Below are 21,068 nucleotides of genomic sequence, written 5' to 3'. Positions count from 1 at the left end.
CAACACCCACACATGAAATCAACACGGACGAGGGAATAAAAAGTTAGTTGATAGTAGTTAAAGGGGACAATTTGGAGACCAAGGGACTTACCATTAAAATATGCCATGGGGCTGTATAGGGACAAGAATTATATTGACAGTGGGACTTACTATTAAAATACCCCCTGGGATGATAGGGCGACAAGCGGAACTTTAACGTGGATGGAACTATATAGCGAAATGGAACCTACCATTAAAATATTGACTGGGACGATTTGGGGGACAATTCAAATCTGAGTCAAAAAGGTCGTGGGCTGTATAGGGACAATATGTATAGAGATAATGGAAATCTCAGTCAGAAAGGTCTTGGGTCTGTAAAGGGACAATGGGACTTTTCAATAATACAGGAACAATAGGAATCGAGTAAGTGAGGTGACGTCAACAATGTCCACCAGGCGTTCTATAAAGTGATTTGTCCCGCTCCGCCAAATATTCTATCCAGTTCTATGTCCCTCCCCGCCAAGCATTGTTTTATTGGTTAGTCTGATAAAGTCTACTATCCACACAAGCACACACTCTACTATCCACACAAACGTACGCGCATTCATACAAACACACAATCACTCTACTATCCACACAAACGTACGCACATTCATGCAAACACAACATATACTATCAAAAAAAACAATATATACTATACACACACGGAAAGGAGCAAATCTAAACCCATAAATATTCTATCCACACTTGGGAAGAGGAGAAAAACCAAACCCAAATATACTATCCACACACGGGAAGTGGAGAAAAAACAAACCCAAATATACTATCCACACAAACGTACGCGCACGCATACTAACACATGCTCTACTGTCCACACAAACACACACTCTAATATCCACACAAACGTACACGCATGCATACAAACACACAGACACACACTCTACTATACACACACTACGCGCACGCATACAAACCCCAAACCTACTATCCACACACGGAAAGAGGAAACAAAACGAACACCAAATACACTATCCACACAAACGTACGCGCACGCATACAATCGCGCACTCTACTAAACACACAAACACACTCTACTATCCACTCAAACGTACGCGCATGCACACACACAAACACACCATCTACTATCCACACATACACACACTCTACTATCCACATAAACGTACGTGCACTCATACTAACCCAAATTATACTATCAGAAACATCAATATCTACTATACACACACGGAAAGGAGAAAAACATCAAATATACTATCCACACAAACGTTCGAGCACGCATACAAACACACACTCTACTATCCACACAAACACACACTCTACAATTCACACAAACGTACGCGCATTCATACAAAGACTCAACTTTGCAACTTGAATAGTCTCTTTTCTAGAGATTTGGTTAGCCCTGAGAAGGGCTGGGGTTATTTTTTTGAACTTCAAATACACCTGGCTAATGTTGATATCTCCCACGCCTGGTCCGAAACACGCAACGTCTACTCCAGCCCTACTCCCGATTTACATGTGTTCTTGTGAGCGCAAAGGCAGATTGAGTGGCTCATCATCGCAGTCTTCACTTTGTGGGATAGGGAAAACTTCCCTCTGTCTTCTATTTTTCAGTCGGGGATGATGAGGTCTTCTTATCTCTGGCACTGGTACTGGTACTGGTGGTTGTAGCTGATGTTGTTGCGGTTGTGTTTTTGGTTGCCGTGCTGGTCGTAATGGTGGAGGCATCCTCACCTAAGGCTTGATCTCACACAGAGGTCTCAACATGAGGTGAGGCAGGATTCTTTCTTCCTTCTCCTTCTTCTTTTTCCATCCTCCTCCTCCTCTTCTATTCTCGCACTATCTTTTATGGCATCCATAACCAGTTCGTCCAGGAGGCGCCTGTCATAATCCAGGTGCATTTGGAGCTCCAAGAGTTTTGTGATTCTGCTGCACATTTTTTTACAGTTGAATGATCAACGATTCGTAGCCAAACTGACGAGCGCTCCCCTTTATATTTGTCAAGCACGGAGGTGAAGGAAAACATCCTTACGATATTTTGTTGAGTCAAAACGCTATGATAGTTTGATTTCAGTGTGAGGGATAGAGAGAAGTCAAAGATCATGAATAATGATAAAAACTGAACACAACCGACAGACACTATCTTTTTTCAAATCACAGCATATTTTATTCAACTAACAACCGACAATTAACCATAAAACATTTTTTCAAACAAACAAACAATTTTTCAAACAAATATAAACTATTTTCCGCAAGGTTGACAACTTTGTGAAGTCAAACAAGACTTCCACTGATGGAAGTCATTTGGCCAGTGATGGACACACTACGTTTCCTAGCTAAAGACAAAAGATAACCGTAATGGTCACAAAACTATCGATCTACTTTGCCATCTTTCTAGAAGAGTGACGATCAAAATAAGTCACTAAATGTTCTAAAGAATATCTAAGGCTGCGTTCATGAAGAAAATACACACAATATAGTCCGCACGCCATTGACTCTGTGCCTTGTAATTTCATATTATTGAATAGTGTCTTCTGGGAATTTCTTCTCATAAAGTCGATGATGTCGTCTTCCAAAGCTGATACTCCATTCGAATCAAAATACTCCACACAACCTTCTTCAGGAAAGTAGACCGCTACCCATTGTGTTCCTGGGAGATGACTGTCGTCCATGTTGATGACATAAGCTTGATGATCTTGAAGTTTGCGATGAGGCAATTCATCTTTAGCATACTCGATAGGATTCCAAAAAGCAGTGGACGAACTGTGGTTCAAAAAGGTAATAAAGTTCCCAGGTATCAATTTTTTGTGTTGTTGCTTTTTCCTGTTTTTATTTTACAGGTAACGATAAGTCATCAATTCAATCCGAAATTTTTGCTTGAAAATCTCTGACAAGTAACCATTTCTTCGCTTCGTCTCCGCACTCTGAGCCAAGAGAGCTTCGATGTGATAGATCTCTAAAGCCATCAATGGAGGGGAGGAGTGATCACGCAAGTCTTTATACCACTGATGTAACACTGCTTCTTCCGAGATGAGACTCCAAGCTTCATCCCGATACCTCGTCCAATTTTTCTTCTTGACTCAGCATCGGACATTTATCGTGTTGAATTTGACTGGGATGATCGTTTTGACATCCATATCAATCTTTCTTGATCAATTCCGTAATTTTTTCAACCAGGTGTTTGGCAAGACAGGAGACTTAATGTTGTTCTTGTTCTGGCCATCTGGCCATCATCACTATATCCTCATCGTATTTGTCCTGTGGTTCTACTTCCACGATATCTTCCCATTCCATTTCCATAAATTATCCACTGTTCAAATAGGGTTTAACGGCTTCTATAGTTTCTAATAGTCTCGACTGACTTCTCTCAAACTGTTGATTTCTATCGTATTATCGAATTCGGCATAAAAGATAACGTCTGCCGTGTTGTTTACGGGTACTGGCTTTGCAAACTGAAGTTCCACACAGATTTGTCCTGATTTTATAGGATGGAAATGTCCCTCGTCGCTGTCTTTGTCTGGAATAAAATCAAAGGCCCACAAAGTGTAACTTTCTGCATAATCCTCGTACGTAATGCCGTGACTGGTGTAGTTTCCTAACTGTCCCGTGGCTTCGTACAGGGACAAGTACGATCTCAAGTAATTCTTCTTCTCGTCACTAAAGGCGGATTAGAAAGGCCTGGTACACAAGGTTTTGCCATCTCGACTGACTTCAATCTTGGACGCGTTGTAGTACCAAAATTCAAAAGGATTTTCCTCGAAGGCTCCATTGAAGGCTGTATTTTCGACGATACCAATGATCAAACTTTTGGGTAAATGTCCTTGAAACAGATGATTTTCGATCATCGATTGATGTCCAGCGGATACTTTGTGGTCATTTTGTTCAAAGTGTGACTGATGTCATTTCCCACTTTAATTAACACTTCCACACATCGTACGTAGAGTCTGGCTTCTTAAAAGTCTGTTTTGTCATAGGCAGACTCAGCTATCAAATGGAAAGCGGCACTGCTACGATTCAGTCTCAGGCGGACATCCACTCCGTTCAGCAAATACTTCTCTTGCAACCACATGTCTAATGCAACCGATACATCAGTTCTAAAATTTTGTTGGGGCCTTTGATTTTGTTTCTTCGACTGTTGAATCCCACAATTTGGTTTGGTTCTTTATCTGTAATCAAATCGGTATCGTTGAATTTGCCTGCCGTGTCAGGTTTCCATGCCACACAAGCATGGAGATGGGTGTTCTGGGCCTCTTTTCCGAACGTCAATACATTTTCCAGGTACCCTCAGTAAGGGTAAGTGTCCGTGCCGCTAATGACCAGTTTATTATTCAAGTACCACTACACTGACCAAGGAATGCATGAAATTGTTGACGAGGGCTACTTTATCTTCGTCCTTTATATCGAAACCGTCCGTCGATGCATCGATCACATTCACATTCAAGTACACGTAACTGCTACTCAGATCGATGTTATCTTCGGGCTGTCTTTTGATTTCAAACTCTATGGGAGCTGCTCCTGAGTCCTTGACAGAGAAGACGGGATGAATTTGGACCCATTGGGATTCTCGCATCGTCATCATGGTGGGTGGCATGGCAAAACAGATCCAGTTCCGACTTGGAACAGGCGCAAGACTCTTGGTGCATCATTTTTTTTTCTCTCTGTTTTTTAATATTCAAAAACGTCTAAGTCTCGGATGGGTTTTCTTTTCTTGGTCTTTTTAGCTCTAGTGTTGTCAAGTCCTCTGTAGGGGTGTCTTCGTCGTATATTTCTGCCTAGTCGTTGCTGTGGAGTCAGGGAAGCAGGAATGCCTGACTCGGCAGCGTCCATGGCATTTATATGAGTTTCTCGTCGGTCCAAAATGTCTTTTCCCGTTTTGAAGCAATACATTTTGGCTTGCTCTCAGGAAAGCTTCTTTCGGATTTTGATTGTCGGTGCTGACAACTTGGAGAATTCTTAGCCGTGCGTCAATGCGGAATCTTTCAAAGCGTGCAATCATCGTGTCACCATCGGCTTCAAAACCGGGGCCACCGAACAAAAGGCCGATTTCAGCATATCTCTTAAATCATATCCTCGCTGTCGAGCGACGCCTCGGTACACTGGATACACTGTAACAACGCAAAGTATTGTTGGGAAACACCTCCATGGAACTGCCACTGGGTAACGTTAAGTAAAATTGGTTGTTGTTGTTCATACTTTCAGAGTTTTGCTGCTGTCCGAGGGGTCACTGGAAGTCAGAGGAGTGTCTAAAAGAGGATTGCTGTTGTGGCTATTGTTGGAGTGGTGACTGATTCTGGATGCAAGACTCCCGTTGTTCCGTTCGAGGAGTATTTCAGGGAAGGATTGGAAAGGTTACCTATGCAACTGCTCAGTAAAATGGTCCACAATTGTTTGTCTCCTTGTTGCAAACTCAAATTGACAATGGCCGCACCGGTGACACAATACACCACAAATATTTGGCAGAAAAAGACGACTTGCGTTTTAGGCACACGTTCTCCACACCACACCCACAAAGGTTGTTTTTGTAGACCTTGCAGAGAAGAACTGGGTGAATGAGTGGTCACTGTGCGTGTAGTGGCATCTTCCGCTGTGTTGAAGGGCATGATGGTCACTTCTTTTTATAGTCGACTTGCTATGCGTTGATCCAATAATAAAAACTTCCAACCCACTTTGAATTCTTTGACACGGCGTTCTCCCACTTTTCGGGTTCTATGTTCGAGAATGCTTTCGATGTCGTACACTTCGTCTTCTTGTTTGGTCACGCGTTGTAACTCGGGCAAGTAAAACGTTCCTTTTCACATTTCCCCGTTCACTTTTCTAATTCATAGACAGCAGAATGACGGCCACGCTCTCGTATAGTGACAAGAACAATTCGGTGGTCCAGTTGGGTAAGAAACCTTTGTCGAAAGTGCATTTGGTTTTGCTAATGCGCACCCAATCTCCTGCTGACAACACTCCACTTTTCTTGGGGACAGACACCGTCGGGAACGTACCAAACAGGCGCTTAAAAACAGTCACTTCGTTGTCGGGAGTCACTTCTAGGGGACCACATCAGATGCTTCGATGGTAAGATTGGTTGTACGATTGAACCAAATGCGAGAAGAAGTCGATGTACCTGAGAGTGTGATGATGTGTAAAATATTTCCACATGCGTTCTTTCAAGGTGCGTTGAAAACGTTTCCTTCGAAAACTTTGTTTCATCACGAGTTTAAGGGCTCGCACTAACTTATTGCTCGATTTGTCAAAGGCACGACCCATGCAAATTTAGAAAATACGTCAATGACACAAAACAAATATTTGTTACCACGATTTTAGTTGACCAAATGAGAGACATTGTCTAAATCGGCTTGCATTTGATGATCGATGCCCTCCACTCGGGTGAGACTTCTGGAAAATTTTCGTCGAATGGGTTTGTATAAAGTGTACGTGGCTTGTTCTTGTAACCATCGTTGCACTTGAGGTAAATAGAGACTTTTCAGACGGGTTTTAGCAGCACGATACAATTTCTGAACTCCCCCTAACCTGCAGGATGGGATGGATCGTAGTAAATGCTGACAAACACGGTCTCCATTTTCTTTAAAAAGTCACCCACTCTTCCCTGATGCTACTTTGGATGGGGCGAATTGGTGGTTTGGAAACGGCTTTACGTGTCCGACGTGCCTCGGGAGTAGAAGTCGAGGGTATTGGTGGCAGTGGCGGTGGTGATAATAGGATGGCTTTGGACTTCTTTTCTTTTTTCACTTCTGGTTTCCGTTCTTCTTTTCGACTGCAATTCGTGTTGTAACTAGGACATCTACTTCAAATGATGATTGGGAGGCAAATGCGGGATACGTTGTTCTTGGCAACGATGGTATTCCATACATCGTTTGTAAGGCACTAAAGCCAGTATTCGTCCTTCCATCGGATTTCAATGGTCACGTCTGAGAGTTTTGGACCCAAAAGGTCCCTTTCATCTTCTTGGTCTTTCTTATCTTTCTCCCATGAGTCCTCCCAACCTTGTTCCCAATGCTCCTTTCAGCAAGGGTCATAACAACAAGGACAAAATTCCTCCGCGTTGTACCAACAACTTCTTCTTTTGACGGATAGGTATTTTCTTTTTGACCATTTGGCAACATTCACACACAGTAGCGACGACGTCTTTTAGAGGCTGTTTGAATGAGTTGTTTTCACATGGGTGAAGGAGCTTTGGACAGGACAGACAACATATCATAATGTTTGGATAAACGCGGTGGCAGTCCTTTTCCTTTCCTTCTATTTCTAGCCAAAGAGTGGTGTGCCTTTCGTTTAGGGGTCATCACTGGGCGTTCAGAATCACAAAATCACTGATCCCCGTGCTTTAGCACAGGTATTTTTTATAATGGAATGCGTCGCCACTGATTGTCTTTATGTCGTATCAACTTGATGACAGGCATCATAAGAAGTGGAGGGATTCGCAATGGACTTAATCAGGACAGTTCTTGCCTGGACAAATCCAGTAAGCTCTGTAACATATTCGATCTCTCTTGGACTTTGATTTTTGGGCAATTAATTTGTGAGCAGATGCCACTGCAGCTAAACTGGAGGTGGGTGTCACCGCTGGAGAAGAAGTTGTTGGAGATACGGGTTTCCATTGTTTCATCTAATGAGGAAGAACGTGTGTCAAATTGGACTTGGCTGGCATCACTAGCAACGGAGAAGTGGAAGAACCTAAGGCTACTGGAGATGCGGTCACCTTCGCTGTATGGCGTGGCCTCTTGCGGGAAGAAGCTGTTTTCTCGAGTCTTTTCTGGGTGCTTTTTCTGTAGGCATTTCTTTTTCTGTTCCTGTGACCTTGTCTTGACACCACTGCGCGTTTTCTTCTTCTGGGTCTGTTTGGGTTTCTTGGAAGTGGCTTTCTTCTTGGTGAGGACTTTGGAGGCATTAGGATCCCATTTTAAGAGGGAGTGAATGATGACACCTCCTAGAGAACCGCTACCTACAAGTTTCAAAATGATTTGCGTTTTGATTTGAGTGTCGATGCGATGAAAGGCCAGTTGCGTCAAGGCTACTTTATTTCTCTCAAAAAAGCGTTTGGTTTGATGTGGAATGTGAAGGATGCCTTGCAGTAAATGACGTGATGTCACCGTAAACCATCGTAAGACTTCTCTGAGACTGGCTTCTAAGACATGAGCATGTATTTGTGGATTTTTGTCGCGACTGATGCCGTACACGGCATGAATCAATGTGTCGAGAAGATGAGACTGAAGGAACGTCATGTTGTCGCTGTGTGAGACAAACCCAAAGTGTCCGAGGCTTTTATAGATTTTTGTTGTTGTTGTTGTTAAGTCGACGAAGGAGACATGTACACGACAGGACCTCCGTCTTGGCACCAGTTGTACGAAATCGCAAATAATCGGGGGTATTAGGTTTTAATTCCACGAGTAAATAGGCCTGCGGGGCTTGAGTGGCATCTTCGTACGCATGAGTCGGCCAAGGTATTCCTAACTGTTTGGCTAAGACTTGCACTTGCGATTTATCTCTAGGGCTTTTAACAAGACCACGTAATGAGCATTGAGACTGCTGATGCGATGCGCTTTACTTTGTTGAAACAAATTTGGGGTGATGTAACTAACACTGGCATTACGATGATGTCCTTTGTGCATAAAACATAGATTAATTTCTTCTTCCTCTTCTCCTAGCATGTCGTCGAAGTTGACCAGATGGGTTTGACTGGGGTCAGACACGATCCCGTCGTCTTCGCCAAGAATGCCTTTCACAAACACGATGGAATCGCCTTGACTTTCTCGCAAGAGACTGTACGCCCATTGCCACTCTTTGTAACACCACACGGTCTGTTGAGCTGGACAATCGATCAAACGATGTTTATATTCGATCAAACGTTTGACAAATTCGGTTTTGCCTGAACCGCTAGGTCCGGCAATCAACATGTTTATACGAGGCCTCCCAACTAGCACGATCTAAGTGTTCGTCATTGACATTGAAAGTAGGGGAATAGGGAGCAGAGACAGCAGAGGTAACCATAGTGCAGGGAATGTCACTTTTGACAGGAAGACAGAAAAGACACGAGTTTTTCAGGACATTTTTCCTTTCTTTTCTGTGTGATTAGTATACTGGGAGGGGTCTTCTTCCCGTGTGTGGATAGAACATTTGGGGTTTGTATGTGTGCGCGTACGTTTGTATGGATAGTAGAGTGTGTTTGTGTGGATAATAGAATGTGTGTTTGTATGGATAGTAGAATGTGTGTTTGTATGCGTGCGCGTACGTTTGTGTCGACAGTATATTTGGGGTTTGTTTTCCCTCTATTCTGTTTTGATAGTATATTTGGGGTTTATTTTGTCTTATTCCCTTGTGTGGATAGTAGATTCGGTGTTTGTATGCTTGCGCGTACGTTTGTGTGGATAGTAGAGTGCGTGTTTGTGTGGATAGTAGAGTGTGTGTTTGTGTGAATAGCAGTGTGTGTTTGTATGCGTTCGCGTTCGTTTGTGTGGATAGTAGATATTGGGGGTGTTTTATAGTAAATATTGGGGTATTTTTGATAGCAGATATTTGGAATTTTACCCTTCCGTTCTGTGTGGACAGTAAGGTGTGTTTGTATGAGTTCGCGTACGTTTGTGTGGATAGCATATTTAGGGTGTGGGGTTTTCTGTGCTCCTTCCCGTGTGTGGGATAGTACATTTGGGGTTTGTTTTTTCTCCTCTTCCAATGTGTGGATGGTATATTAGGGTTTATTTTTCTCTTCTTCCCTCTGTGGATAGTATATTTGGGGTTTGTTAAGAGAGAAGGAGAAAGAATAGAAAGTTGGTGGAGGAAAAGAAGAAATTAAAAGAACAAGGAGAAGAAAACCAAAGGTCCTTTTGAGGGCCAGTCATATGCCTCGAAAAGATATGTATTATCTTTGCCTAAAAAAGAATTTAGTCGATTTTATAGATTAGGTGTTGTATATATTTTATATGTCTATGTCTGTGTCTGTATCCCGTCATTCCCGCCCCCGCCAAACATTGTTTTATTGGTATAGTTTATGAACTAGCTGAACTTACACGCCACCCGCTACCCGCTGAACTAGCTGAACTTACCCGCTACACTCTGTCGCTGTTTGCTGTTTGACCCGATTGAGGTCAGCTCCTTGCCACATTTTTGCCAATGTTTAGTACCGTGCAGTCACCTCACATATTCCATTTCCCTTGTCGCTATATCACAGGTTATAACGCCTGGTGGGGCGGGAAAGTTTAGATAGTTCAGCGAGTGGAGGGTAGAGGGTAGCGGGTGGCGAGTAAGTTCAGCTCCTTCATAAACTATACCAATAAAGCAATACTTGGCGGGGCAGGACATAGAACTGGATAGAATATTTGGCGGACTATATAGTCATATCCATGTTAAAGTTCCGCTTGTCGCATTATCGTCCAAAGGGGTATTTTAATAGTAAGTCCCATTGTTCTTATAAATCTTGTCCCTATGTAGCCCCAGAGCATATTTCAATGGCAAGTTCTGTTGTCCCCAAATCGTCCCCCTTAACTACTTGTGATAGTCACTAATACACATAACTGCATTCCGACAATTACCCTTACAATCAAAATGGATGATGGCTTTGTTCGTATTTGCTTAGGCCCTCTTAGTGATAATGTGTACCTTGCTCCGTACAAAAATGTACGTGTTCCTAGTTTTTATCTTTCGATTATTGGTGTGTGTCAGAAATAAAAACAGAACCAATGCCTGGTTTGGTTGGTCAGAGTCTGTTATAAGCTATTTTGCCTTAAAGGCTTTCTTTAAACAGCAAGTGTAATGATGAGTGTATTTAGATTTATATAGAGATTCGTTCCATAAATTTAAACTCGCGAGTCACCTAATATGTTCTCCATAATTCGTTCTTTTCTCATGACCTTACAAATAACTATTCTTTCTTTTCTCCATCAAAATGTGTGTCGTGGGATCACAGACTTCATTTATTTTAGTTTGGTTCTACAGAGCTAAACAACCAATTTGTTTTCTCAATATACGAAGCATAAATGTACGATCTCTGTATCTATATTACATTTAATAGCCGCAATTAAATTAGTACACTTATACTAAAATATTACCATGAACCTAAATTAGAAGTCAGTATGCGGAGATAATTCGTACGAGAATATGTAACTGGCCTTAGGCTTCGTATCCGTATAATTGACCGTACGCGAGATGATAGATGCTCCGTCTACCAAATCACGTGACATGATACCCTGCTAACCTCCGACAAGCATGCAGTGTTTGACAAATACGTATGTTTCAGCTTCGGTGATTATTGAAAATGATTTGTATTATTTTTTTAATGTAAAATTTCAAAGTTCCATAAATTAGACTGCAGCAGACAATATTTATATTTGTAGTTCAAGTTCGTATAGTAATAATCTTAGTTTTTTTCAGTAAATAATAAAACAAAATTTGTGAGCTGCTCGAGAACTTTTAAAGCTGCTCAATAACTTATTCATGTACAAGGAAATTCGCTCAAAAAGATGCTAATGTATTTAGTATATAATCTAATCCTTATTAATTTTAGCTGGCTTATGTTCATGCTGCCCTGGAAGTAAATGAATTAAAAATTAATAACAAAATCGTAAATATTAACTGTTTTGGAAGTATACTGTTGTACATAATAATTGTACAATTCTACTATTAATTATCTGAAACCACTGTTTTGTTATTTCTTTATTATTACAAGGGGTTTTTTTTAATTCCCATCCCTCCTTCATTCCAATGAGAAAGTAAAGAGATATTCAAGTGTCTGATTATGCAGGCATCCTCAGTTCACTCATTACTGATATTAATGGATTTATTAGGCATGAATTATACTCTTTATTCCATTAGTAGTATTAAAAGTGCTTCATTATAATATAAGTGGTAACCGTTATTGTTATTAGTGTTGCTGTTGCCAGTTTTCTCGAACAAAAGAACCTCTAAATCCAGACTTTACCCAGAATTTTCAAAACATTGTTTTTACACCTTAATTAAACCCTTCTATATTCATCAGTTGTAATGTATGAAAGGGGTGTTTGTTTTAACGGCACGTTTAGCATGTTGTTGGCTATATCTCGCCTAGGAAATGAGAGCTAAGTGCTTTTTCCAATGACGTACTGAGGCAATCGACCTCGGTGGCCTAGGTAGGAATCTATAGACTGCAAGTCAGACTCTTCCAACAGAGCTTCAGTGCCTCCCCTAGGTGAAGCTCTTAATGCTGAGCGTCAAGCGAGGCATTTGCTAGTACACCTGTTTTAAGTCTTTGCTACGACTCTGCCGGGGTTCAAACTCGCGACCTCCCGCATCCGAGGAGAAAAATGCAAATAATAATGCGTTGGAGATACAATTTAAAAAAAAAAAGATTTTTTTTATTCAAAACATGATTGTCAGGTTTGTGTTCATTTCGAGTAAAACTGATAGCACGTAAAATGACTGACATAGAGTATCAATGTAGAGGCCATTATCTAAGTACAGAAAATGTGTACATAACACATAGCATTGTTGTCACAGCAGACATGTTATATATTTATTACTGATAAGTGAAGTTTAGACACTTTTGATCGTTAGATTGAAGATTCTCCTTTGTCTTTATTCACAAGGGTCAAATAGTAAATCGTTACGTTGTGCTGCAAAAAAGGTGCTTCAGTGGTTAAACAAGGTTTCAAAATGGTTTTACAGAAGCAATACAGTTTACCCTTTTATCTCCTGGAAGAGGCAGAGAAGAAAAGATACAAATATAAATTTCTTATACAATGTTTCGAATCATGTGTGTGTGTGTGTGTGTGTGTGTGTGTGTGTGTGGATCATTAAAAAGCAATAATATTAATTTGTCTTATCATAATGAACTTTCATTTATGAGAGGTAATTAAATAAACTGAATAAGTTTAAATCTATTCTTTAACAGAGGCAATAAATAAACAATTTAAAATGTGAATGTGGATACTTCATTCAGTCTTGATGCAGATAAGTCAATGGGTTTTCAACCATAGTGATGTTTAATTTATGCAAGTAATAACGAATGATTTTTTTATTCAAGCGTGAAGAAAAAAGCCTTGAATAGTCAATCGTTCATGTCCTCTTTAATTTACAATATATAATATACGTCTCCTCATTGACCGCTCCGGTGACCTAGTGGTTAGAGTCTCCTCCTTGGATGCGGGTGGTCGCGGATTCGAACCTCGGCCGAGTCATACCAAAGACTTATAAAACTGATACTAGCAGCTGCCTCGCAAGGTGCTCAGTGTTAAGACGTTAGTGTCATGACTGGTCGACCTGGTGTTATGATAATCTGACTGGGTGGGACATCATGCTACATAAGTAGTGAAGGGGGACACTTTACGGACAATGGGAATTAGCATTAAAAACACCCTTGGGACACTTTACGGACAATGGAAATTTAACATGGCGAAAAATCGTGGGACACTTTACGGACAAGGGGAATTAACATGGGAATAAATCGTGGGACACTTTACGGACAAAGGGAATTTAACATGGGAATAAATCGTGGGATACTATACGTACAAGGGAAATTTAACATGGGATTTTTTTTTTTTTAAAAGTTTTTTTAAAAATTTAAATTTAAATTTAAATTTAAAAAAGGGGTAGGCAATTCAAAAGACTATCTCTTTTCGAGAAATATGGCTGGCCCTGAAAAGGGCCTTTGGGTTTCCTTCTTCTTCTGCTTCTAATTTCTTCTTTTCCTCCACCAACTTCTTATTTTATCTCCAACACTCTTTCTCTTCTTTTTTTTCTCCTTCTCTTCTTTCTTCTCTTCCTCCTCTTCTTCTTTCTTTCTCTTCTCATTTTCCTCTTCTTTTTCAATTTTTTCGTTCCATGTTCTTATTCTTATCTTTTCCTCTTCATCCTCCTTCTCCTCCTTTATTTCTTTCAACAGATCACTGATGATTACCTTCATTTTTCGTAAATTGTTTATCTCCATCTTCACTCGATGGGGACTATATGAATAGTGATCCTCGTTTAGGTTAACCAACATTTGCTCCATCATTCCTAAATTGTCGAGGACGTTTTGCAATTTTTCCATTTTGTCAAGGTGGTTCGAAGCCATCTTCTTTTTTATTCTGTACAGAATGGTTTGAACGACGAATACTGTGGGTTCTTATACTCAAAGCGCGAACGTGAAGGAAAACATCCCCTAAAAACATAAAATGGATCTTACCTAGATCATGACCCAACATCGCGCGTACGTGAAGGAAAACATCCCCCTACTTTCTCATTTCTTATAATATAACCCTAACTATACTCTCCACATTTGCTAAGAAACCCATAATCTACTATTCCCACAAACATACCTGAGCTCTTACAAACACACAAACACACAAACGCATACCCTCATATTTTTAAAGAAAGAGTTAGTGTTTATATACACACTACTCTACCTACACACATTGGCAAATTGATCCTTATTTCTTTTCTAGAGTATTGGGTAGCCCTGAAAAGGGCTGTTTTTTGAACTCCTGATGCACCTATCTAATGGTTGCACCGTCCTGGCCTGGCGCCACACACGCATCTTCTTCCCCAGTCTTCTTTCACCTTTTTTCTGGGGAGCGCAGAGGGAGGATGATTCGCTTCAGCACCCCAATCCTCTGTTTCAGGAATATTAAACGACATCCTCTCTTCTCTTTTCTTTTCCTCCTCTTCCCTCTGTCTTCTCTCCTCTTCTTCCTTCTTTATTCTTGCTTCTTCTACTATAGCCTCCGCTGATAGTTCGTTTACTATCCGCCTGGCATATTCCAGGTGCATCTGGAGTTCTAACAGTTTCACTATTCTGCTAGTCATTCTTCTGGCTGTGTTGATCAATCAACAAGGGTAGCTGGACTGCCGAACGAGTTTCAATTTATACTGAAAGCGCGAACGTGAAGGAAAACATCCCCCTAAAAACATAAAATTCATCTTACCTAGATCATGACCAAAAAAAACAACAACGCGCGGACCTAAAAGAAACACTCGCTCACTTTTTTATGCTACCCATCACTTCAATAGACTATCCACATACGCAAAGCAATCCAATCTAACCCCAAATATACACCTCAAACAGCCCAAAAAACCAAACATCATTTTAATCTACTATCCACACCAACTTACTTTATCACTTACAAACACAAACACACAAACACATACCCTCATATTTTTAAAGAAAGAGTTAGTGTTTATTTTCACACTACTCTACCTACACACATTGGCAAATTAATAGTTATTTCTTTTCTAGAGTATTGGGTAGCCCTGAAAAGGGCTGTTTTTTGTTTTGCTATGGCATTCTTTTTTCAGTTTCTAAGAATGCGATGTCCTCTGAGGATAGACTTTCTGGCAATAGGTCTGCTTCTTCGGAAAGAGAAGAAGAATTCTTTGGTGTCGATACGACAATCGACAAAGCCTCTGTCAGCTTCAGGTTGCTGTTGCTGTTGCTGTTGTTGCTGCTGTTGCTGCTGTCTCTGAAGTCTGTACTTCTCTGTCCATTCTTCTTTCTCCCTGCTCATTTCTTCTCTGAAGAGCTCTTCTATCAGGTCTTCAGTGATTTTTAACATTCTCACATTCTCTATTTCTTCTGGTTTCGGTATCAGACTGTGTCTGACCCTATGCAGATTCACGTAGGCTTCGTTGAGCTTAGCTAGTTTGGAGCACATCTTCTTAGGAGGATGAGTCGACAATGGATGGCTAGACTGGGAACAACCCGGTTCTTAAAGTTAAAGCGCGGACGTGAAGGAAAACATCCCCCACACGGTTTTCGAGCCGCAACGTTTAGTGAGTGTCATGAGAGGGATAGTAAGAAATGAAAGAGCATCAATCCAACATTCTTATAGCTAAACAAAAGACAAAGTGATTTTTTTCAAAAGACAACATTTTTTATTCAAAAATCACTTAACACTAACTAACAACAACATTTTTAACAATAATCCAACACTATAACATCAAACAATTTTTTTCTTTAAATGCAATCTACTTTAAACAAGGCTGACAACGTTGTGAATGAAATTGTGATTTCCACTGTTGGAAATCATTAGGCCATTGATGGACACTACGTTTCCTAGCTTGAGACAAAAGATAAGCATAATGGTCACAAAACCATCGATCTACTTTCACATCGTTTCTAGCAGAAGAACGAGGATCAAAATGAGTCACTAAATGTTCTAAGGAATAGCCCAGGCTGCGATGATGCAGAAAATACACACAGTACTGTCCACACACCAAGGAATCTGTGCCTTGTAATTTCACGTTATTGAATCGGGTGGTTTGAGCATTTCTTCTCATAAAGTCGATGATATCGTCTTCTAAAGGGGGCAATCCGTACGAATCGAAATATTCCACACATCCTTCTTGAGGAAAGTAGACGGCTACCCAGTGGGTTCCTGGGAGATGACTTTCGTCCGTGTTGATCACGTAAGCTTGATGGTCTTTAGGTTTGCGATGAGGGAGTTCATCTTTAGCACAGACGACGGGATTCCAAGAAGACGTATACGAACTGTGGTTCAAAAGGTAATAAAGTTCCCAGGTATCCATTGTTTTTTGTGTTTGTTTTCTTCTTCACAGGTAATAATAAGTTGTCAATTCGATCCTGACTTTTTGCTTGAAAATGTCTGACGAATAAACGGTTATTCGTTCTGTTTCCTCACTCTGATTCAGGAGAGCTTCGATACGATGGATCTCTTGAGTGGTTAATGCTGGACAAGAATGTTCACGCAAGTCTTTATACCACTGGTGCAACACGTCTTTGTTCGAGATGAGACTCCAAGCTTCGTCCAGATACTCGTCCAATTTTTCTTCTTGACTCAACATCAGGCATTTATCGTGTTGAATTTGACTGGGATGATCGTTTTGACATCCATAACAATTTTTCTTGATCAATTCCGTCATTTTGTCGACCAAGTGTTTGGCAAAACAGGAGACTAAATGGGCTTCTTGTTCTGGCCATCTCGACTTCATCAAAACTTCTTCGTCTTTGTCTTGAGATTCTTCTCCTTCCACGGTCTCCTTACATTCCATCTCCAAAGTGTCTCCACTAGGTAAAGAGGGACAGCAGTCTTCCATGGCTTTCTAATAATCTAGAATGACTTCTCTCAAACTGTTGATTTCTATGGTATTATCGAATTCTGCATACAGGATGACGTTCACTGTTGCTGGCAGAGGATTTGCAAACTGAAGTTCCACACGAATCTGGCCAGATTTTATAGGGTGGAAATGTCCCTCGTCGCTGCCTTGGTCTGGAGTGAAATCGAAAGCCCACAAAGCATAGCCTCCGTCATAATCGTCATACTCAATGCCGTGACTGGTGTTGGTTCCTAACTGGCCGGTGGCTTCGTACAGGGACAAGTACGATCTCAAGTAATTTTTGTTGGCAAAGTCAGGTTCGAAAGGTCGGGTACACAAGGTCTTGCCATCGCGACTGACTTCGATTTTCTTCACGTTGAAGTGTTGAAAGTTGAAAGGATTTTCTTTGATGGCTCCGTTGAAGGCTGAATTCAGGACCATACCAAGGATTAAACGCTTGGGTAACTGTCCTTGGAACAGATGATCTTCGATCATGGATTGCTGTCCAGCAGGAATGGTGAACGTTTTCACTTCCACACGTCTTATGGGATACTTGGCGGTTGTTCTGCTCAACGTTTGACTGATGTCGTTACCTACTTTGGGTAACACTTCTACGCGTCGTACGTAGAGTTTGGCCTCTAAAATTGTGCTTTTAGGAGCCTTAGCAAGATCAGCAGCCTGCAAATGGAAAGTGGTACTGCTGCGATTCAGTCTCAAGCGGACATTGACTCCGTTCAGCAAATATTTCTCTTGCAACCACATGTCCAAATGCAAACGATCCATCAGTTCTAAACTGTTCTTATTTAGGATTTTGCTTTCTCTTGCCTCAAAGCCTTCATTGCTTGGATCTATTTCGTCGAACTTGTCCGGTGTGTCATCTACCCACAGCACACAGGCATTGAGATGACTTGTCTTGGCATCTGTTCCGTACGTCAAGAGATTTTCCAGGTAGGCACGGTAAGGGTATGTATCCATGCTGCTGCTGACCAGTTTGTTATTCAAGTACAAATCCACTGAGCTGAACAAGGAATGCATGAAATTGTTGACGGGAGCTATATTATCATCGTCTTCTACTCCTTTGTCATCTTTTTTTAGAACTTGGACTTTCAAGTACAAGTAACTGCTATTCAGATCGATGTAATCTTCGGGCTGTCCTTTGATTTCAAACTCGATGGGAGCGGAATCGGTCAATGAGGAGACGGGATGAAATTCCACCCATTGGGATTCTTGCATGGTCATCATGGTGGGGGGCATGGCAAACAGATCCAGTTCCGTCTTGGAACAGGCGCAAGACTCTCGGTGCATCATTTTTTGTTGTTGCTGTGTCTCAATAATCGAAAACGTCTAAGTCTCGAACGGTTCTTCTTTTCTTGGCCTTTCTCGCTTGAAGTCTGGTGAAAGGGTGTTTTCTTCGTCGTCTCTTTCTGCCTTGTCCTTGCTGAATGCTTGACTCGGTAGCGTGCAGGGCATTTATAGGTGTGTCTCGTCGGCCTAAAATGTCTTTGCCCGTTTGCAGCAAGACATTTTTGCCAGCCCTCATGAAGGCTTCTTTAGGGTTTTGTTTGTCGATGATGACATTTTGGAGAAATTCTTTGCCTTGTGTCAGTGCCGCATCTTTCAAGGCGTGCAATCCGCGTGTCACCATCGGTTTCAACACTGGGGCCACCGAACGAAAGGCCGATTTTAACATGTCTCCTAAACCGTGTCCTCGCTGTCGAGCCACCCCTCGGTACACTGGATACATGACTTACGAGTCGTGAGAGAACCGTTTTCGAAAATGGAGTTTCACCGTGACTTTTCCTTTGGTGAATGGAATATTTTGTCCCAAATCTCCTTTTATAGTAATGTTGACCGTGTCCAAATACGACTTGCTGACCGGCAAATAGTGAGGATGGACAAATTCGCGGTGGACGTGATAAGTGTTTCCACCTTCCTCGTCAGCGTTTGTGGCAGAATCCACTTTGAAAGGAATGACACGCAGTAACGGCACGGAGGTGTGTCCCACCACGTTGTATTCCACCACATCGGAGTACACGAAGATCAAATTCAGTCCCTGGTTCAGTTCTACCGGGAAACGAAAATACCTCGCAAAAGAGTCGTTGTCATGAATGACTGGTAATTCGGGGCTTTTTTTTTGTTCTCCTATCTTCCTCAGCTCCGTGTCACCGCCCAATATGTCAAACAATTCAGGACAAAATAAGAAAGATATGAATTTTTTGGACCCCTCAGAAAATTTCATCAGAAAGCGACGAGCTATTTTGTGGTATTCCAGGGTGACACTTTTTTGGACATTACTCAAAGCTTTATGGAACACGCCATTAAACTTGGAGGCTATGGCGCTGACCAAATGATGACCACTGAAATAATAGCCTGGGGGAATCAACAAGTTGTAGGTGGTCGTTTTAGTTTTCTCATCATAGGTTTTATTGGTATATGTGCCAATCTTATCCAACTCCTCTTGCAATTGTTTGTCATGAACTTCCACCTTAAAATAATTTTGATTGGGAATGACATTGTGGACTTGGGTCGGGTGAATCATTTCCACTAAAGCCACTTCCCAATGGGCTTCGTGATCTAAGGGGATGGCTTGTGGTAATTTGGCCGTGTAACAGCACAACGTGTTGTTGGGAAACACCTCCATGGAACTGTCACTGGGTAAGGTTAAGTAAAATTGGTTTTGGTGACTCATAATTCTAGAGTTCTGTGGCTGTCCGAGGGGTTAGTGGATGTCAGAGGCGTGTCTCCGCCCAAAATGGGGTTCTGGTTGTGGTTGTTGGAGTGGTGACTGGCACTGGCACTGGACACAACGTTCCCGTTCGAGGAGAATTTCAGGGAGGGATTGGGAAGCAGGTAACCGATGCAACTGCTCAATAAAATGGTCCACAATTGTTTGTCTCCTTGTTGCAAACTCAAATTGGCGATGGCTGCCCCGATGACACAATACACCACGAAGATTTGGCAGAAAAAGACGATTTGCGTTTTAGGCACACGTTCTCCACACCACACCCACAAGGGTTGTTTTTGTAAATCTTGCACAGAAGAACTAGGGGAAGAAGGAGTGGTCGACGTAGCTGCGTCTGCTGCTGTGTGAAAGGGCATGATGGTCACTTCTTCTTTTTATAGTCGATGACTTGCGAAGCGTCGATCCAAGAATCGAAACTGGGTGGATATCCTTTCCAACGTACTTTGACTTCTTTGACACGTCGTTTGCCCACTTTACGGGTTCTGCGTTCGAGAATGCTTTCGATGTCGTACACGTCGTCTTCTTTTTTGGTGACACGTTGTAACTCGGGCAAATAAAACGTTCCTTTGAGTACTTCTCCGTTCATGTCTTCCAATTTATAGACGGCAGGATGACGGCCATGTACTCGTCCAGTGACGCGAAACAGTTCGGTCGTCCAGTTAGGTAAGTAACCTTTGTCGAAAGTGCGTTTGGTTTTGCCAATGCGCACCCAATCTCCTACGGTCAACTCTCCACTTTTCTTGGGGACAGCCCTCGTCGGGGACGTACCGAACAGGCGCTCGAACACCAGCACTTCGTTGTCGGGAGTCACGTCTTGCGGGGCACGTCCGATGCTTCGATGGTAAGATTGGTTGTACGCTTGCACCAGGTGCGGTAAGATGTCGATGTACTTCAGAGTGTGGTGATGCGTAAAATATTTCCACATGCGTTCTTTCAAAGTGCGTTGAAAACGTTCCACGATGCTGGCTTTGGTTTCGGGATTCTCGGTGGTAAAAAAATGAATGTCACGTTTCTTTAATTCTTTTTGGAAAGCTTGATTCAGAAATTCGGTGCCTTTGTCCGTTTGCCATCGAAGAGGGCGACGACCGCTTTGTTTCAACACCCGTTGCAGGGCTCGCACTAACTCGCTGCTGGATTTGGAAGTCAAGGGTACGACCCAGGCAAATTTGGAAAAGACGTCGATGACACAAAACAAATATTTGTAACCACGATTGTAGCTGGCCAAATGAGAGACATCGGCTAAATCGGCTTGCCATTGATGATCGATACCTTCCACTCGGGTGCGACTTCTGGCAAACTTGCGTCGAATGGGTTTGTGTAA

The 21,068-nt window shown here is 41.8% G+C and overlaps 1 long non-coding RNA gene across 11 annotated transcripts in view; it reads right to left on the bottom strand.

The window, feature by feature from the left end:
- LOC149793476 (uncharacterized) overlaps nucleotides 1–21,068 on the bottom strand; it is an 88,237-nt gene that overhangs the window by 13,764 nt on the left and 53,405 nt on the right. For 10 of the 11 annotated variants that reach the window (XR_016422816.1, XR_016422813.1, XR_016422815.1 and 7 more), the window contains one exon: nucleotides 13,025–13,270. The exons of the other annotated variant lie outside the window; for it this stretch is intronic. This is a non-coding gene — a long non-coding RNA (uncharacterized LOC149793476). Of the gene's footprint in view, nucleotides 1–13,024; nucleotides 13,271–21,068 lie in introns of those variants that run through there. 11 annotated transcript variants of the gene reach the window in all.

Source organism: Sinohyriopsis cumingii, chromosome 8, assembly GCF_028554795.1.
Source record: "Sinohyriopsis cumingii isolate HCF-2022 chromosome 8, ASM2855479v2, whole genome shotgun sequence".
In the NCBI taxonomy this organism is placed as follows: domain Eukaryota; kingdom Metazoa; phylum Mollusca; class Bivalvia; order Unionida; family Unionidae; genus Sinohyriopsis; species Sinohyriopsis cumingii.
This window is presented reverse-complemented; position numbering and strand designations above follow the sequence as displayed.